Source organism: Prunus mume, linkage group LG4 (assembly GCF_029339155.1).
Source record: "Prunus mume cultivar Tortuosa linkage group LG4, ASM2933915v1, whole genome shotgun sequence".
NCBI lineage: Eukaryota > Viridiplantae > Streptophyta > Magnoliopsida > Rosales > Rosaceae > Prunus > Prunus mume.
The window spans coordinates 4,320,195-4,330,278 of NC_142701.1; the positions used below are offsets into that span (position 1 = coordinate 4,320,195).

A 10,084-nucleotide genomic window follows, 5' to 3' on the forward strand; every position below is an offset into this window, starting at 1 on the left:
CATCTTTCTGAGTTCCTGAGCTGATTTGACTCCCATGTATGGCTGCCCATGCTGAGCACATGGCTCTAGGGATGTAGATGTGATGGCAGCCAATCATGACATTTCTGTGACCTTGGTTCAGTCTTTGACGTGTTAAGGGCTCCAGATTTATCCAATTGGGCTGAAATTTGGATATGTTATAATAGACACCCATTGGAACAACTTCTATCAAGGATGTCTCCTCATCCGACCTGTGTAAGTTGCTGAAATGAGGCCTGCAAGATGACCTACGAAACTGAACTGACAAGGAGTGTGGGCCAAATTGGGTTTGTCTTTAAGCCCATATTCCTCTTATCCCAATCAGCCCTTAACAAGCATGGATTGCATCAAATGTGATATCTTGCTGTCTTAACCTACAAAACACACAAACATAGGTAAGAGACTCAAAATAAAGAGAAGCTAAACAAAATTACTAAGCAAAGAAGGCATGCAAATGTGTGAAATTATGACCTTATCACCCTCTTGACGTTCAGACTCTTATCTTTCCAAGCACATATTATATGGGCCAATCAAAGTTGGGAGAAAGACGTTAAGGCCAAAATGAGTTGCTAACCCAGTCTGCTCGTTTTTGCACCATTTTAAATCTTTTCTTATCCAAAGGCACCATTGCTACCTAAGGCTCAATGAACTGAATGATAAACAGAAAAGGGATTAAAAGCACACGTTTGACTCAATAACATAACCAAATCATAAGTTAGAAGGGTACAGAATGATATGCAATTGTGAACTGATCAAAACTATGCGATACACCAGCCACTCCATTTCAGAACGAACTTCGTGCGAACCTCAGTTGTCCGATTTCATGGACCAATCAATATCGGAGTGAGTCCAAAACTTGGGGAACATCATAATATGGTGGGAGGAGTCATTTGGTGAGTTTTGAGCGAAATCCAATGGCCAATACTATGCAATACACCAACCACTCCATTTAAGAACGAACTTCGTACGAACATGAATTGTCTGATTTCATGGACCAATCGATATCGGACCGCGTCCCAAAACATCGGGAACAACATAATACGGTGGGAGGAGTCATTTGGTGAGTTTTGAGTGGAATCCAATGGCCAATACTATACAATACACCATCCACCCCATTTAAGAACGAACTTCGTATGAACATGAATTGTCCGATTTCATAGAACAATCGATATCGGACTGCGTCCAAAATTTTGGGAGCATCATAGTTGGTGGGAGGAGTCACTTGGTGAGTTTTGAGTGAAATCCAATGGCCAATACTATGCAATACACCAACCACTCCATTTCAGAACAAACTTCGTACGAACTTGAATTGTCCGATTTCATGGACCAATCAATATCGAATTGAGTCTAAAACTTGGGGAACATCATAATATGGTGGGAGGAGTCATTTGGTGAGTATTGAATGAAATCCAATGGCCAAAACATGCAATACACCGACCACTCCACTTTCAGAATGAACTTCGTACGAACCTGAATTGTCTAATTTCACGGACCAATCGATATCGAACTGATTCCAAAACTTGTGGAACATCATAATATCGTGGGAGGAGTCCTTTTGTGCATTTTGAGTGAAATGCGATGGCCAAAACTATGCAATGTACCAACCACTCCAATTTCAGAACGAACTTCGTATGAACCTGAATTGTCTGATTTTATTGACCAATCGACAAGGGATTGAGTCCAAAACTTGGAGAACATCATAATACGGTGGGAGGAGTCACTTGGTGAGTGTTGAGTGAAATCCAATGTCCAAAACTATGCAGTACACCAACCACTCCATTTCAGAACGAACTTCGTACAAAGCTGAATTGTCCAACTTCATGGGCCAATCAATATCGAATGGAGCCCAAAACTTGGGGAACGTCATAATATGGTGGGAGGATTCATTTGGTGCATTTTGAGTGAAATCCAATGCCCAAAACTATGCAATACACCAACCACTCCATTTCGAACTAACTTTGTATTTAACCTGAACTGTCTGATTTCGTGGACCAATCAATATCGGATTGAGTACAAAACTTTGGGAACAACGTAATATGGTGGGAGGAGTCATTCGGTGAGTTTTGTGTAAAATCCAATGTCCAAAACTTTGCATTGCACCAACCGCTCCATTTCGTAACGAACTCAGTAACGAACCCGAATTATCCGATTTCATGGACCAATCAATATCGAATGGAGTCCAAAACTTGGGGAACATCATAATATGGTAGGAGGAGTCATTTGGTGAGGATTGAGTGAAATCCAATGGCCAAAACTATGCAATACACCAACCACACCATTTTCAGAACGAACTTCGTACAAATATGAATTGTCCGAATTCATGGACTAATCGATATCGGAGTGAGCCCAAAACTTAGGGAACATCTGTTTGTGCCTAATAAAACATGGTGATGAACTGATTGAAGGGACTTCCCTTCGGCCCTGGCGCCTAGTGTTTCGTCAAGCATTTCACCCTCCTAAGAGCAAAAGAAAAGCTGCAAAGGAGAATCCCCTCGGCCTCGCGATCGCAGCTTTGAAGACCAAGGCCAAGGCCGTAGGACATGGTTTGAAAAAGCTCTGGTTGAATCGTGGCTGCAAAGGGAGAATCCCATCGGCCTCGCGACCGCAGTTTTGAAGACCGAGGCCAAAGCTGCAGGACACGGCCGAAAAAGCTGTGGTTGAATCGCCACGTGGCCTCGGGCCCCACACTCCATTTAATGAAGTAGTGCCTCGACTTCGCAGCAAAACCCACTAGTCACAAGAAGCATTCAATGCACGAGGAGTGACTAAGTCAGAATTGGTGATGGGAATCAAGGTGGTTAGCGCAGACATTCTCACAAGTAATCTTACGACTTAGGTCAGATCTCAACCACCAGTCCAGGGCATTAAATGCGTTCCCAAGGCCAAGGGGGCAGAACCCACGATCAAGGCGGTGGCGAGATTTGTCGAGATTTATGGGGTCACACCACCATGCTTCTCAACCCCAGACCACCGTACTTCACGATCCCAAATGCCGATTTGACTACCCACTTGCCCCAAGTTCCACCACGCAGTCCTGTCGACCGAGTGTCCCTCCGTGACTCCTATAAATACTAAGCTCAGACTACGCTCAAAAGGTTCAAACATCAAAACCAAAAGCCTCCCACGGAACAAATTATATTTTCCTGTAATGCACTTTCAATACCTTTATGTAAGTAGTGGTAGACTATAAGGAAAACCCATCCATCAATATATCATACGACCCTTGATTTTCAAGGCGCTGAGCACCATCTCTCATTATCGCCTCACTCACCCCATATATCATACGACCGTCGCCTCCGAGCAATGCGCCAAGCATCACCTAAAACCCGCCACCAACACCACCACTAAACGGCCTTGTCGCCGCCGTGAACTCCGACGGCCGAGATTCGCTCCTCACTCGGCCACAATCGCTTGATTAGGAGTCGAACGCAAAACAGGCACAACATTTAAACCATCTTCTACCCGAACCTCATCATCACCTCGACGCCTTACGGTAGACCGTGGCCGCACGCCGCGCACAATTGCACCACATCCAAAAGAAGGACGCCACGCGCCGACGCGCATCCTCGGCCCAGAGCACCAAGCCGCGAGATTTGCGAGACAAACAACATCATAATACGGTGGGAGGACTCGGTTTGAGGAAATCCAATGGTCAAAATTATGCAACACATCAACCACTCCATTTCGTAACGAACTGATAACTGAATTGTACCATTCCATGGGCCAATCGATATCGGATCAAGTCCGAAAATTGGGGAACATCATAATATGGTGGGAGGAGTGATTTGGTGGGTTTTGAGTGAAATCCAATATCTAGAAATATGCAATACACCAACCACTCCATTTCAGAATGAACTTCGTACAAACCTGAATTGTCAGATTTCATGGACAAATCGATATCGGATTGAGTCCAAAACTTGAGGAAAATCATAATATTGTGGGCGTAGTCATTTGGTGAGTTTTGAGTGAAATCCAATGCCCAAAACTATGCAATACATCAACCACTACATTTCATAAAGAACTTCGTACGAACCTGAATTTTTAGCTTTTATGGACCAATCGATACCGGATTAAGTCCAAAACTTGGGGAACATCATAAGATGGTGGGTGGAGTCATTTGGTTGTTTTTGAGTGAAATCTAATCTCTAGTACTATGCAATACACCAACCACTCCATTTCGAACGAACTGCATTTAATCAATTGTTCAATTTCATGGACTAATCGATATCGGATTGAGTCCAAAACTGGGAACATCATAATATGATGGGAGGAGTGTTTTTGTGGGTTTTGAGTGAAATGCAATGGCCAAAACTATGCAATACACTGACCACTCCATTTTCAAAACGAACTTCGTACAAACCTGAGTTGTCTAATTTCATGGACCAATCGATATCGGATTGAGTCCAAAACTTGGGAAACCTCATAATATGGTGGGAGGGGTCATTTTGTTGTTTTTGAGTGAAATACAAAGGGAAAAACTATGCAATATACCAACTACTCCATTTTCAGAACGAACATCGTACGAACCTGAATTGTCCGATTTCATGGGCTAATCGATACCGGATTGAGTCCAAAACTTGGGGAACATCATAATATGGTGGGTGGATCATTTGGTGAGTTTTGAGTGAAATCCAATCTCTAGAACTATGCAATACACCAACCACTCCATTTGAACGCACTTCGTACGAACCTGAATTGCCCGATTTCATGGACAAATCGATATCAGATTGAGTCCAAAACTTGGGGAACATCATAATATTGTGGGCGGAGTCATTTAGTGAGTTTTGAGTGAAATCCAATGCCCAAAACTATGCAACACACCAACCCCTCTATTTCAGAACGAACTTTGTATGAACCTGAATTGTCCGATTTCATGGACCAATCGATATCGCATTGAGTACAAAACTTAAGGAACATCATGATATGGTGGGAGGAGTCATTTAGTGAGTTTTTTGTGAAAGGCAATGTCCAAAATTATGCACTACACCAACCGCTCCATTTCATAACGAAGTTCGTACGAACCAGAATTTTCCAATTTCATGGAATAATCGATATCGAAGTGAGTCCAAAACTTGGGGAACATCATAATACGGTGGGAGGAGGCATTTGGTGAGTTTTGAGTGAAATCCAATGGCCAATAGAGTACAATACACCAACCACTCTATTTTAGAACATACTTCGTATAAACCTGAATTGTCTGATTTCATGGACCAATCGATATTGGATTGAGTCCTAAAGTTGGGTAACATCATAATATGGTGGGAGGAGTCCTTTCATGAGTTTTGAGAGAAATCTAATGCCCAAAACTATGCGATACACCAACCACTCCATTTCAGAACAAACTTCCTACGAACCTGAATTGTCTGATTTCATGGACCACTCGATATCAGATTGAGTCCAAAACTTGGGGAACATCATAATATGGTGGAAGTTGTCATTTGGTGAGTTTTGAGTGAAATCTAATGTCCAAAACTATGCAATCCACTAACCACTCCATTTCAGAATGCACTTCGTATGAACCTGAATTGTTCTATTTTATGGACCACTCGATATCGCATTGAGTCCAAAACTTGGGGAACAACATAATCTGGTGGGAGGAGTAATTTGGTGAGTTTTGAGTGAAATCTAACATCCAAAACTATGCGATACACCAACCACTGCCTTTCGGAATGAACTTCCAACGAACCTGAGTTGGTCGATTTCTTGGACCAATCAATATCGGATTGAGTCGAAAACTTGAGGAACATCACAATGTGGTGGGAAGAGTCATTTAGTGAGTTTTGAGGGAAATCCAATGGCCAATAGTACACAACACACCAACCAGTCCATTTCAGAACGTACTTTGTTGAATTGTCCAATTTCGAGGACCAATCAATATAGGATTGCGTCCAAAACTTGGGGAGCATCGTAGTATGGTAAGAGGAGTCATTTGGTGAGTTTTGAGTGAAATCCAATTTCCAAAACTATGCAATACCCCAACCACTCCATTTCTGAACGAACTTTGTACGAACCTGAATTGTTCGATTCCATGGACCAATGGACATCGGATTGAGTCCAAAACCAGGGGAACATCATAATACGGAGGGAGGAATCGTTTGGTGTGTTTTGAGTGAAATCCAATGCCCAAAACAATGCCATACACCAACCACTCCACATCTACATCCCTAGAGCCATGTGCTCAGCATGGGCAGCCATACATGGGAGTCAAATCAACTCAGGAACTCAGAAAGATGGACAAAAGTCAAGCTTTCCATAAAAAACCATACCAAAGCATGGCAGAAGGGAGCGTTAGGAGCAGCTAAGAGAGGTGTGCTTCACCAGCCAAAGGGGAGGACGAAATTGCACTTTATAAATAGAGGGCTGCACACTCATTCAAGGATATAGAGAGTCAGATACACAATTTCACTTCACCCATTACTCTCATACACAAATTCAGATTCACCATAAAGAGAGAAGAGAGCTTGGAGCTGTCCTGGGAATTCCTTGCTGCCATCATCTAGTTCTTTTCCTCTCTTTATCCTATCTATGTATTTCTTATTTTCTGTATTCATAGTTATGTTTAACTAATCCATTTAGTTAGGGCTTAGGATGAAGCCCTAGTCATGAATATTCAATGTTATGGATGATTTTATACTCAACTGATTTCCTTGCTTTCATTATCAAGTTGTTAATCTCCAATTTATTATGTGCTTGATGTATGTTTTCTTAGAGTAGCTAACTACGATTTTATGCATCTAGCACAGGTTGGGAAGGGGTTTAGATTCACCAATTCTACTCTCCTTTCACAAGAAACACATGAATGGCCTAAGAATCATTCAAGGTTAATAACCATAGGTTGACTAGGACAGATACCATATTCTAGGACTTGTGTGATTATCATATTTTCAAGGAGCTTAATGACTCTTGTATGCTTTATTCTAAGTAGATACCATGCTTAGGTTGCATATTAGAGATCACGTGTTGTGTAGATACCATGCATAATCACATGCCTTAGAGAATTATGCATCATGCACCTAGATACCATAGGCTTGTATGCGATAATCTATTGTTGATGAAGCTTGAGTCAATTTCTATGCATTCATAACTTGGATAGGAAGACTAGTGGTAGATTCCGAGGCTCTAACACCTCTCAATCTTTGTTTCACAACTTGTTGATTGCTGCCAGTGTTTACTTTCGAGCACTTTCATTTTACGTTCTTCTTTTCATTTCAAACAACAAAACCCCCCATTTCGAGTGCGTGTGTGGTGCTAGGATTCTGTCCTAGACCTTGAGTAATTAGCAAGAGGCATTGTTGAATTCGACCTTGCCTTTAGCTAGTTAGTTAGTTTCCTTGTTCTATGTTTTTCTAGCATTCTAAGTAATTTAACTTGGAACCAAGTTACCATTCTCCGTGGGATCGACCTCATATTTACATAAGCTATACTATAAACGGTTCATGCACTTGCGAGAATTCAAGTTGCTGTTTTTAATAACTCATTTTAGTTGTTAGGAATTGAATCAACAAGTTTTTGGCGCCGTTGCCGGGAACCGGTAACGTTGGTGCTATAGTTAGATTACTTTGATTGTTTTGTTTTTGGTTGTTTCATTTGTTTCTTTTCGTTGGTTTTTCTTTTCTTATTCAGTTTTTGTATTTAGTTGTTATCTCCATTAAAAGCACAATTGAGTTCCTTAGTGTGTGCATGTCCGAATCTGACTAAGAGCAAAGTTCACCTGAGCCACTTTCACCAAGAACCACTGCTGTACGTGCTGGTTTGAGGAGGAATTATAGTTCTTCAAGCTGATTCCAAAGTTCCGAATCAAGGTTCAAGCACGATGGCAGAGATTCCGAACACCAACAATAATGTTGAAGGAGGTGGTGCGCTTGTTGTCCAACCTCGGAAACCCCTGCGTGAGTTTTCTATTCCCAAAGTCACCGATCAACCTTCGTGCATCGTCCTATCCTCAACTCACAGTTGACAGGTTTGAGCTTAAAAGTGGTATGATTCATCTTCTTCCAACTTATTATGGTAATACCACTGAGGATCCTTACATGCATATTAAGCAATTCTTTGAAATATGTGCTACGATCAAAATTCATGGCCTTGATGATGAGCAGATTAAGATGAGGCTATTCCCATTCAGTTTAAAAGATAAGGCTAAGTCTTGGTTATACTCTTTGCCTAATGCTTCAATTCGTACTTGGGATGAGCTTTCTAATAAGTTTTTGCAGAAATTCTTTCCGACTCAAAAGACTAACAAGATTAGAAAGAAAATCCTTGGTTTCACACAAAAGGAAGGAAAAGCCTTTCATGAATGTTTGGAGAGGTACAAGGAGATGATAAGTTCTTGCCCACACCACAACATAGAGAGTTGGATGCAAATGCAATCTTTCTATGAAGGTTTGCTTGATTCCGAAAGGATGATGGTAAATGCAACAAGTGAAGAAGGACTGATGAACAAAACAGCAGATGAGGCTTTTACTCTCTTTGAATCTTTGAGTGCTAACTCTCAACAATGGAGCCACAATAAAGGAAGAGGAGCTCCTATAAAAGCTGTGGTCTCGAGGTAAGTACTAATAATGAGATTGCTGCAAAACTTGATGTTATGTGTTCTTTGCTTCAACAGCAGTGATGCGCCTCTAGTAAACAAAGTAGAAGTTCAAGATCAATCTTTTGCAGAGCACATGCTAGAACAAGCAAATGCCTTTCAAGCAAGGAATCCTAATAATGATCCTTACTCAAACACATACAATCCGGAGTGGAGAAATCATCCTAATTTCAAGTGGAGCAATAACTCAAATGTGCAACAATCTCAAGGACCTGCCCCAGTGATTTCAAATACAACAAAGGTAATTCTAGCAAGCTCCCCAACAAGTGCTAGAGCAAAGGGGTGATCAAATGGGAGAATTGCAAGACATGTTCAAGAAGTTCATGGGGCAACAGATGCAAACCAATCAGAATCTTCAAAATGCAGTGAACAAACTAGAAGTGCAAGTTGGGCAGATTGCATCCTCCATGAGCAATAGGGCGTCCGGAACATTTCCAAGCCAAACAGAGGTGAATCCAAGGCATCAAGAGCATGCTAAAGCAGTACACATCTTGAGAAGTGGTAAACAAGTTGATAACAAGGTTGGAGATGTCAACGAAGAGCAAGAAGATGGAGAAAACGTGGAGATCATTCAGCCACCACATGGGCAGCCCACAGCTTCCGACAAACAGTCCCTCAATCCTTTTGGAAAGAGCACAAACCCTAAGGTATCATCTAATGCTAATCAAGTTCCAATTTCAACTAATGCTTTTAGGCCTATTGCACCCTTTCCCAGCAGGTTATCAAAGTCAAAGAAAGATCAAGGCTTGGATGAGATAATGGAAACATTCAAGAAGGTGCAAATCAACATCCCATTGCTCAATGCCATTGCTCAGATTCCAAAGTATGCAAAATTTTTGAAGGATCTATGCACTAACAAGAGGAGATTCAAAGAGCATGAACAAGTTGCATTGAGTGAAGAGGTAAGTGCAGTGTTACAAAAAAGTTACCTCCAAAGCTAAAGGATCCAGGTTCGTTTTCTATACCTTGTATAGTTGGTGATTTTAAGTTTGAAAAAGCTTTGCTTGATCTTGGTGCTTCTATAAACCTTATGCCATATCATGTTTATGAGAAACTTAACCTTGGTGAGTTGCAAGCCACATCTGTGAGCATTCAATTGGCAGATAGAACTATTAGGTACCTAAGGGCATTCTAGAAGATGTTTTGGTGAAAGTGGAAGAGCTAATTTTGCCAGCAGATTTCTTGGTGTTGGAAATGGAAGAAGCACCAATTCATGACAATCAGTTACCACTCATTCTAGGTCGGCCATTCATGGCAACTGCCGGTGCTATTATTGATGTGAAGAAGGGTACATTGACCATGAACGTGTTTGATGAGACAATAGCATTCAAAGTGTTTGTAGCCTCCAAGTTTCCAAGTGATGAGCATGAAGTTTTCCAGCTTGATGCAATTGATACTATGGTGAAAGAAGCACTGCCAATGAGTTATTTGGAGCCCATTGAAGCATGCATCACACAAAGCATAAGGAAAGAAGAAGCG

General features: G+C 41.5%; 1 non-coding gene across 1 annotated transcript; it reads right to left on the reverse strand.

Annotated features, from left to right (window-relative positions):
* Nucleotides 1-8,255: 8,255 nt before the first annotated feature.
* On the reverse strand, nucleotides 8,256-8,362 carry LOC148917697 (small nucleolar RNA R71). The gene has a single exon (XR_016126569.1). It is a non-coding gene; the product is annotated as a small nucleolar RNA R71 (small nucleolar RNA).
* Nucleotides 8,363-10,084: the final 1,722 nt, after the last annotated feature.